At 41.3% G+C, this 7,957-nt stretch overlaps 1 protein-coding gene across 1 annotated transcript in view; it reads left to right on the top strand.

Moving 5' to 3' along the window:
* The window catches only part of acap3b (ArfGAP with coiled-coil, ankyrin repeat and PH domains 3b), a 93,908-nt gene that overhangs the window by 848 nt on the left and 85,103 nt on the right, over positions 1–7,957 (top strand). The window lies entirely within an intron of this gene.

Below are 7,957 nucleotides of genomic sequence, written 5' to 3'. Positions count from 1 at the left end.
TTCAGACACGGGGAGGCGGTGTTATTTGCTTTACCGCCCGTTTTCCGGATATTTCCCGCCTATTTATGCTGTGATTGGCTGGTTGTACATACTCATATCCAATCCGCGGTTAGAATATCTCAAGAAATTGAATCACCAGCCAATCCTAGCGCAGGGAGGGCGGGCTTTGTTAAATACGGGTGTTAAATGAAGGAACGTGCAGGGGGGCGTGGCTTGTTGCAAGTTAACGCTGTTAGCATAGCATGTGTGAATGTTATAAACACTATTACAGTGTATTTAGGGTAGAATAGGCAGACAAAACGTGAAAAAAATGAATTTTCTCTCTATTAATACAACAAAACACATTTAAATGTATCTCAAAAGCATAAATTGTGTTAATTAAGTTTACAGACAAAAGTGGCAAAGAGTTTCCCTGGTCCAAACGTGTTCTTTTAAAATATGGCACAAACGTACATAATATTGTAAAACTACACCATGATACATATGTTTTGTGGTTAATGTTTAATGTTAAGTATGGGTCAGCAGCAAGCATGTCTTCAAAACAGAGCAAACAGGAAAAAAGCATGGTTCCAATTATGGCTGTTTTCTCTCGTGACTCTCGTTTTATACCATTGTGGATGAATGTTTTGAGGTGAGATCATACTACTACTTTAATCTCATTTAAGTCTAATAACTATATGCCTCATATTTCCCGGTCAATCCTTTTTTTTACTAAGCCTTTCAGATTGAGAGTTCTGATGTAGGGACTGTGGTTGACTGATATCCTTACTAAAACAATATGGAGTTGCTTTTAGATCTTTTTACCTTTTCAAGCCAACCAACAGCTTGAGTATGTGTTGTTTGCTATGTCACATTTAGGTAAGTTAGACATCTGAGGCTGTGACATCATTTTGTAGTCTATGACTTGCCCATATAAGGACTTGAGCTCCGGGTTAGCACATTCAGGCCCCGTCCACTCGAATCCGGATATTTTTAAAAACGGAGGTTTTGTCTCCATTTTGGCCTTCTGTCCTCAGGAAAACAACGTTTTCAATTACTGATAACTGAACTTTTCAAAAATGCCTTCCAAGTTGGGATGGGGAGGGACAAACCTTACTGCGAATGGAGATTCTGGACCAGGCCTAGAATTTTGAAGATGGAGAAAACTTCCAAAGATCTAGAGAATCCCTTGTGTCTTTAAGTGAAATGCTTTGACCTTGCATCAAAGGGGAAACAACTGTTATGAGATCTCCTGTGGATGTTCATTTCAGCATTTTTGCTTGGTATGGTGTTTCTGTGTGAATGGGGATATTTTTAAAAACAAAGACAAAAAATATCCAGATTTATGTGGATGAGACCTGAGACTTTCATTAGTGAGTCCTTTCTTTAGCAAAATTACAGATTAAGTCCAAGAGTGAGTCCTACTGTTTCTACACATTCACAAGACTTTCGGAAAACTGGTTTAGGAAGAAGTCTGATTAACCCACATCATGGCAAAATCTTTAGCTCAGCTTATCATTGGACTGAGTCTCAGTTTCTGCTGTGAAGAGAAGAATTAGAAGAGGTCTGACAGGTTCAGTGCAGTAATAAAGTCATTGCCAAGGTGAGAAAATAAGAAAGCAGCTTGCCTGGGCCAAACAGTACTGCTACAGTACAACTAAAAATAGGGGTGGTCTAAAACTTTTGACCAGTAGTGTATATTTGAATGTTGCTAATGTTCTCTGCACATTGAAGTAATGGCATAATACTAGTACCATTACCAAAATATACTACACAAATGTGGCACAGTGGCTTAGTGATTGTCTAGAAAGGTGCTGCATAAGTGTAACTTTATTGATCCACAAATTAGCTGACTACTGGGCAGACCTATCTAAGAACTTTTTGAGTGTGCCTAAATATTGTAATATGCATGATTGCAGCCGAACTAAACTAAACATTGTGGGAAGAGCGGAGTAAAACATGCTCTACATCCTTTATTATGAAGGTGCTGTGGTATACTTTATGGTATACACCTTAAAAAAAGTTTAGGCACGTATTTGCTTTACTGCTGACTGTGTTTCTGTGGAAAACACACACAGAATACTGGAACTGCAGGTTGGGACAAAGGAACTGACGGATATAAGAACGAAAAAGAGACAGACAGATTGACATATTGGTCATACAGGTTGGGTTTGCTTTTGTTTGGTAAGTTACTGTCACTGCACAGTGACTGAACGGAACTGTTTGTTAGTTGAGTGGGAGGAGCTAAACTTCAAAAATCAGTGTTCCATCCAGTAGTCCTTTTAGATGGGATTAGTTGGGAAGTTGGAGATGAGCAGATGTCCCAACACTTTTCGGAACATGCCATTCATTCTCTAAAGTCATAGAGAAAAACTGTAGACCTGGAGTTACTAGTATTGACAAACACTGGCATTAAAGCGCAGATTGACATAACATACATATTTGCTGAATTAAAACCCTAATAAATCTGCAGTTAAAGGGTTAAAGATCTTGCGTCTCTCCATATGCAAGGAAATGGAGGCCACATGGATGTTAGTGCTGCTTCTCTCCTTCTTTTTTCTTTCCAGTCCATGTGCAGGTCACACATCAGGCAGTCAAATGCGTAATGTGAGTGTGTTTCTGTTTCCCTTTTCCAGATTCTAAAGATGTAGGTATGATTTATTCACCCTAACTCAAGGGCATTTAGACTTGGCTGCAGAACACTGTTGGACTTTGGGGCGTCCGCTTATGTCTCTTGGGTGGTGAGTGATGTTCGGTGCCCTGACCTTCCTCCCTGCAGCAGGGTCTCCTAGCCAGAAGGTCCTTTGAAGGCCAGGTTGGGGGGACATGTAGATGGGATTCTCCGTGGGGAGGTGAGGAGGTTACATATTCTGGGCTGAGCTCCAGCACACTCCATTCTTCTAATGCATGAAAAAGCTAACATAAACCAGAGCCTGGAGGCTTAACTATGCTAAATGGCCTCCTGGCAACTTTATGAGGTAAAAACAGCATCAGGGAGTTGCTTCTGTGGCATCTAGGTGAATTATAACCATGTTCGTGGAGCCACAGTGTCATGGTTGAAATGTTTCATTGACATCGACAGATAAGTCCAGAGCTATCCGTCGGGTCGTAAAGAAAGTAACAAACTTCATTTTGTGGTATTAGCATGATTTAGCATCTATTTCCAGATTTAGAGACCACACACACTGAACATACACACTACTGTTGTAGTTGAGACTAGCAGATCCAAGTCTGAATCGAGACCAAGACTATGACACATTAAGTATAAGTCAGTACCAAGTCATTTTTAGTAGCTGAGTCAGAGTCAAAGCATCCCACACCTTTTTAAATAAGGAATAGGTCAGGTGATGCTGCTGGCCAGTGCATAGTAACTGTGTTTCAAACTCTGGGACGACAGCATTTTTGGATGAGTATTGTTCTGTTGGAATAGCGGACTGGAATGTATGTTCAGAATGGTAGAGCCAGTGATTGCAGGACCTTATTAATGTAACGCTCGGCTCTCAAAGTGCCTCTAATGAAGACCAACAATGATCTGACATCATACGATATTCAACCCCACACCATTACACCAAGCCTTTTAGGTGTGTGAGGCATGGGGACAAACCAAGTCCAAGGCATGCATACTCACCAAGCTTTATTCTTGTTAGTTGAGACCAGAACAACGCTAATACAAAACATAGACTCTAAAGAACATGCTATGTCAAATGCCAGACATAGCCTCTTGGCAGCACTACCTGTGTGTCTGCTACCACTCAGTTCACAGGAAGCGTTATGAAGAGGAAAATATACTCATATTTACGCTTCCTTGCTCTAAATCTTAATTTTTTTTACCTCTCACGGCCATTCTCATTTTTTCTTTTGCCCTCTCTCTCTCTTTCTCTCTCTGTAGCATCTGGATTATACCCTGACACCCAAGTTCATGCTCGTGTCACTGAGGCTAATGAGTATTACAATATTAGATAGGCTCTGCAGAATACAGCAGATTACGGCGGATTAACATGTATTTTCAGTCGGAATCGCAAAGATCTGCGGATTTGGCCCCCGGGCAGTAAAATGGCTAACATTCTACAGTATTAGGAAAAACTGTACCTTGCATAGTTGTCACAGTAGCTGTTTATAGCATGGGCACCAGGCATATGTTCCAATTGTATGGGACAAAAGGAATAGAAATATCCCTGTTCTATAGAAATCAGGCCCAAAAAAAATGCCGGCCATTTTGTTAAGGTTGCAACCAGAGTCTGCAAACTAGAGACCAGAGTTTGGGCTCTATTCTCTTAGATGACCATGTCTTATAGCTGTTTTATATTTCTGTGTCGAGTCAACAGATTGCTTATGACGTGTGGACAGAAACACAAGGCTTGGTAGACCAATCCCAGCTGCTGTTGTCATGTCCAGCAGTTTTGCATATCCAGCTCAACCATTCTTGTTGACCAGAATGTCCAGCAACACCAAGCTACTTGACAAGCATAACCAGCAAAATGAAGCTGGTTGAACAGCTTGGTGTTGCTGGTCATTCTGGTCAACTGCCATAGTTCTGTTGGATATGCTGGTTGACCAGTACTTGATTTTGTCAGTTACATTACATGCTGGTTGACGAGTCTTTTTGTTGGTCATGCTAAATTACTGGCTTGGTCATGCTGGTTGACCAGATTGGTCTTGATGGCAATTGTACAGTTTGAGTCCATCAAACTCAAACCAAAGAAACATAGCCTACGCTGGTCAGGGTTTAACCATCTTACCCAGGCTGAATAATCGTACAGCACAGATACCAAGTGTGTTCAGTTTCGCACTAGGAATCTTCACAAATACCCAAAGCCCTTGAGCTGTATGAACACACTGATGGACAGATAGGCTCCTGAGGCTGTTGTGTAATTCTGTGGAATTGGGCCACGAGAAGGAATACTCTGGTAAGATCTTCCCACACACTCACTGCTTGTCACCTGCTGAAGCGCTGGAGGTGTATAAACCCCGGCCTGTCTCTGCCTGCAGGTCTGAACCTGTGCTGTAGCAGGAAAAGACTGGCCTGGGTGGAGCTGGAGGGAGTTTTACATGCCAGATATCAGGACATCAGAACTGTCTGTTATTCTTCCTGTTTTCATTGATACATCTGAAAGGAATCTTAATAGATACTAAACTAGACTGGGTGTGTCATTTAGTTGGATAAGATTTGGGTGTTATGCTGAGTAAGACACTAAGTACGATTGTGTCCCATGACATTTGCCATGCCCCATGGAAGTTAAAGACGTTGCACTGGATGTAGACAGTTTTAGCCACATATCCCCGGTCATAATGACAACTTCTGGTACAGGTATATTACTGTGGCACACACAGACCTTACTTTATCTCTGAAAAAATTCACATTACTTTGCCATGGGCATGTTGGCCAGTGTTCAACCTCACTCACAAGATAACACCTCAGAATATTCACAGTATTGGGCATTCCCAAGCCATGAAAGGGGAACTGTGAGTCTACACACTAAATGCTGGCCTTGTACAACGTTGCTACCAAGGTGTTTCCAGTCCCACATTGTTATTGTGGTTAAGCATGCTGGCTACAGGACTCACCCCACATAACTACAGCAGTGTTAGCACGCTGGCTATGGGTTTTTTGGCTCAGCTTGGTTTGAAAGTGCTCTGTGCTGAACCATGTATCCATTAACAAAGAACTGTTCTCACCTTTGTGGAAAAGTGGCCATAGTGTCCTGCATGTACCTCCATTGTGAACTTATACATAAAGAAATTAGGTCTAAAATAGTATTAAACCTATCACATTACAACAAATCATGAACCAAACAGCATGTAAACTATTTTTTTAACTGAGCAAAGTTTGTGACGACCTTCAAATGTCTAAAAAGCCAATATTTTTAATATTCTAAAGTGCAACATGTCCTGAATGTCTTATAATAACCTCTCTGTCCTTGCACACAGTCTACATCGTGACTGCTAATAAATAAAGCACTGCTCCTGCACAGCTTTATTAATGTACCGTCAATGGACATCAATGTACAGAGAAGATGTACTGCTCTACTGGAATGACGTCTTTTCATTACACAAGCACACACACACACGCATGCACATGCTCAAGCACATTCTTGTCGTAAATTGTCTCTATTCAGCCTCGACCCACGACCTACAGCAACCTCTCCTGGAACAAAAGCAGATGAACTGGTGTTGTGAAGCGTGCACAAAGACCTGTAACCTGAACCTCACCCCTCCACCTTATATACGTATTTTCACACACACTGGCCCATTCTGCTTAGGATGGCCGCATTACAATGGTGTACAGCACGTATATTATTCAGCAAATCTCTTACTTCCAGTTTAGACTATAGATGCCATTCAACCGGTGAGATTTACAAGGCTCTGGGAGCAGATAAACAAGACAAACGCCCATCGAAACAGGCTCCTCCAGTCGCTGCGAGGTAAAAACCTGCCTTGTCCTCATCTTCGTCCTCACCCTCTTCCTCATCAGTGCTCTGAGCCTTCGCCAAGCAACCCCAGTGACTGTGTGCTGGCTGTTTGGTTGCCGTGGTTACAGGAAGCTGCCACTTTACTTTCTCTCGGCTGCCCACGGCACTGGGAAATGGGCAGATACGAGAGGTCGCGACCCAGAGACGGATGCAACATGTGTTTCTAATAGATGGGCTTCCTTAATTAGCGTGCTGGAATTCTAATAAGGAATGTAAGGTCTGAGCTAACCGTGTGCTGGACTTGCTGTGGATCTATTATTATACACTGTGTAGACAGAAGTATTGGGAAACTTGCTTGTTTCTTTTTAACTGCAGAAGTAAATCTATTGCCAATAGAATATAATAAAATAGAATAGGAGTGTAACAGATCAACTGATTTTGCTATTTATAGGTATATGTTTGAGTAAAATAAACATTGTTGATTTATTCTATAAACTACGAACAACGTTTATCCCAAATTCCAAATAAAAATATTATCATTTAGAGCATTTATTTGCAGAAAATGCGAAATGGCTGAAAAAAATACAAAGCTTTCAGACCTCAAATAATGCAAAGAAAACAAGTTCATATTCATAACGTTTTAAGAGTTCAGAAATCAATATTTGGTGGAATAACCCTGGTTTTTAATCACAATTTTCATCCATCTTAGCATGTTCTCCTCCACCAGTCTTACACACTGCTTTTGGATAACTTTATGCCTTTACTCCTGGTGCAAAAATTCAAGCAGTTCATCTTGGTTTGATGGCTTGTGATCATCCATCTTCCTCTTGATTGTATTCCAGACGTTTTCAATTTGGTAAAATAAAAAAAAAAACTAATTCTTTTTAAGTGGTCTCTTATATTTTTCCAGAGCTGTATATGTGTGTATTGGTTTCTCAAACGGGTCACATTAATGACTTCCTACCAGGATGTGATCTTCTGTTCCTGCTGACCTTTTCAGGTGATGAATTAATGACCAGCTGCTTGTGAAAAGTGAGGTACTGCCTATTCCAGGAGATATCTCCTGACTGGCAGCCATGGAAACAGGCTTCCTAGGTTGGAGGTGGTTCTTACTGTGGGTGCATGTCTTGTGTGTATGGCCTTCATTAAGTGATAGCTAAGTCGCCTACCCATGCTGACTCACACACACACACACACACACACACACTGGAATCTGTAGAAAAAGGATGACAGCTTCTACTTCCACTGTTTACGTAGGTGGTCCTTGCTGTATTTTTCCCGTAGAGACTTTGAATCTGTCTTAGAATCATATCGTCATTGGATTGTTTAGTTAGACTGCATATTAAACCAATGTAAGTGACACTGCATTTAAGTATAATTACATAAAACTCATACTTGCACATTCACAGAATTTACATTGTGATGCTCTACTGACTGGTTGGGGAGAACTGCATGTCTGTGATTGCAACTGTGAGCTGGGCATGCTGCAACTACACTGTCTAACTCTGGTGAAGCAGGGCAGGAAGAAACGTCTCACGAAACCTGCTTAAAACTGTGTAACCCGGGTC

The sequence above is a fragment of the Astyanax mexicanus genome, chromosome 24 (assembly GCF_023375975.1).
Source record: "Astyanax mexicanus isolate ESR-SI-001 chromosome 24, AstMex3_surface, whole genome shotgun sequence".
Taxonomy (NCBI): Eukaryota; Metazoa; Chordata; class Actinopteri; order Characiformes; family Acestrorhamphidae; genus Astyanax; species Astyanax mexicanus.
The sequence above is the reverse complement of the archived record's forward strand: the minus strand, read 5'-3'. Positions and strand labels throughout refer to the sequence as shown.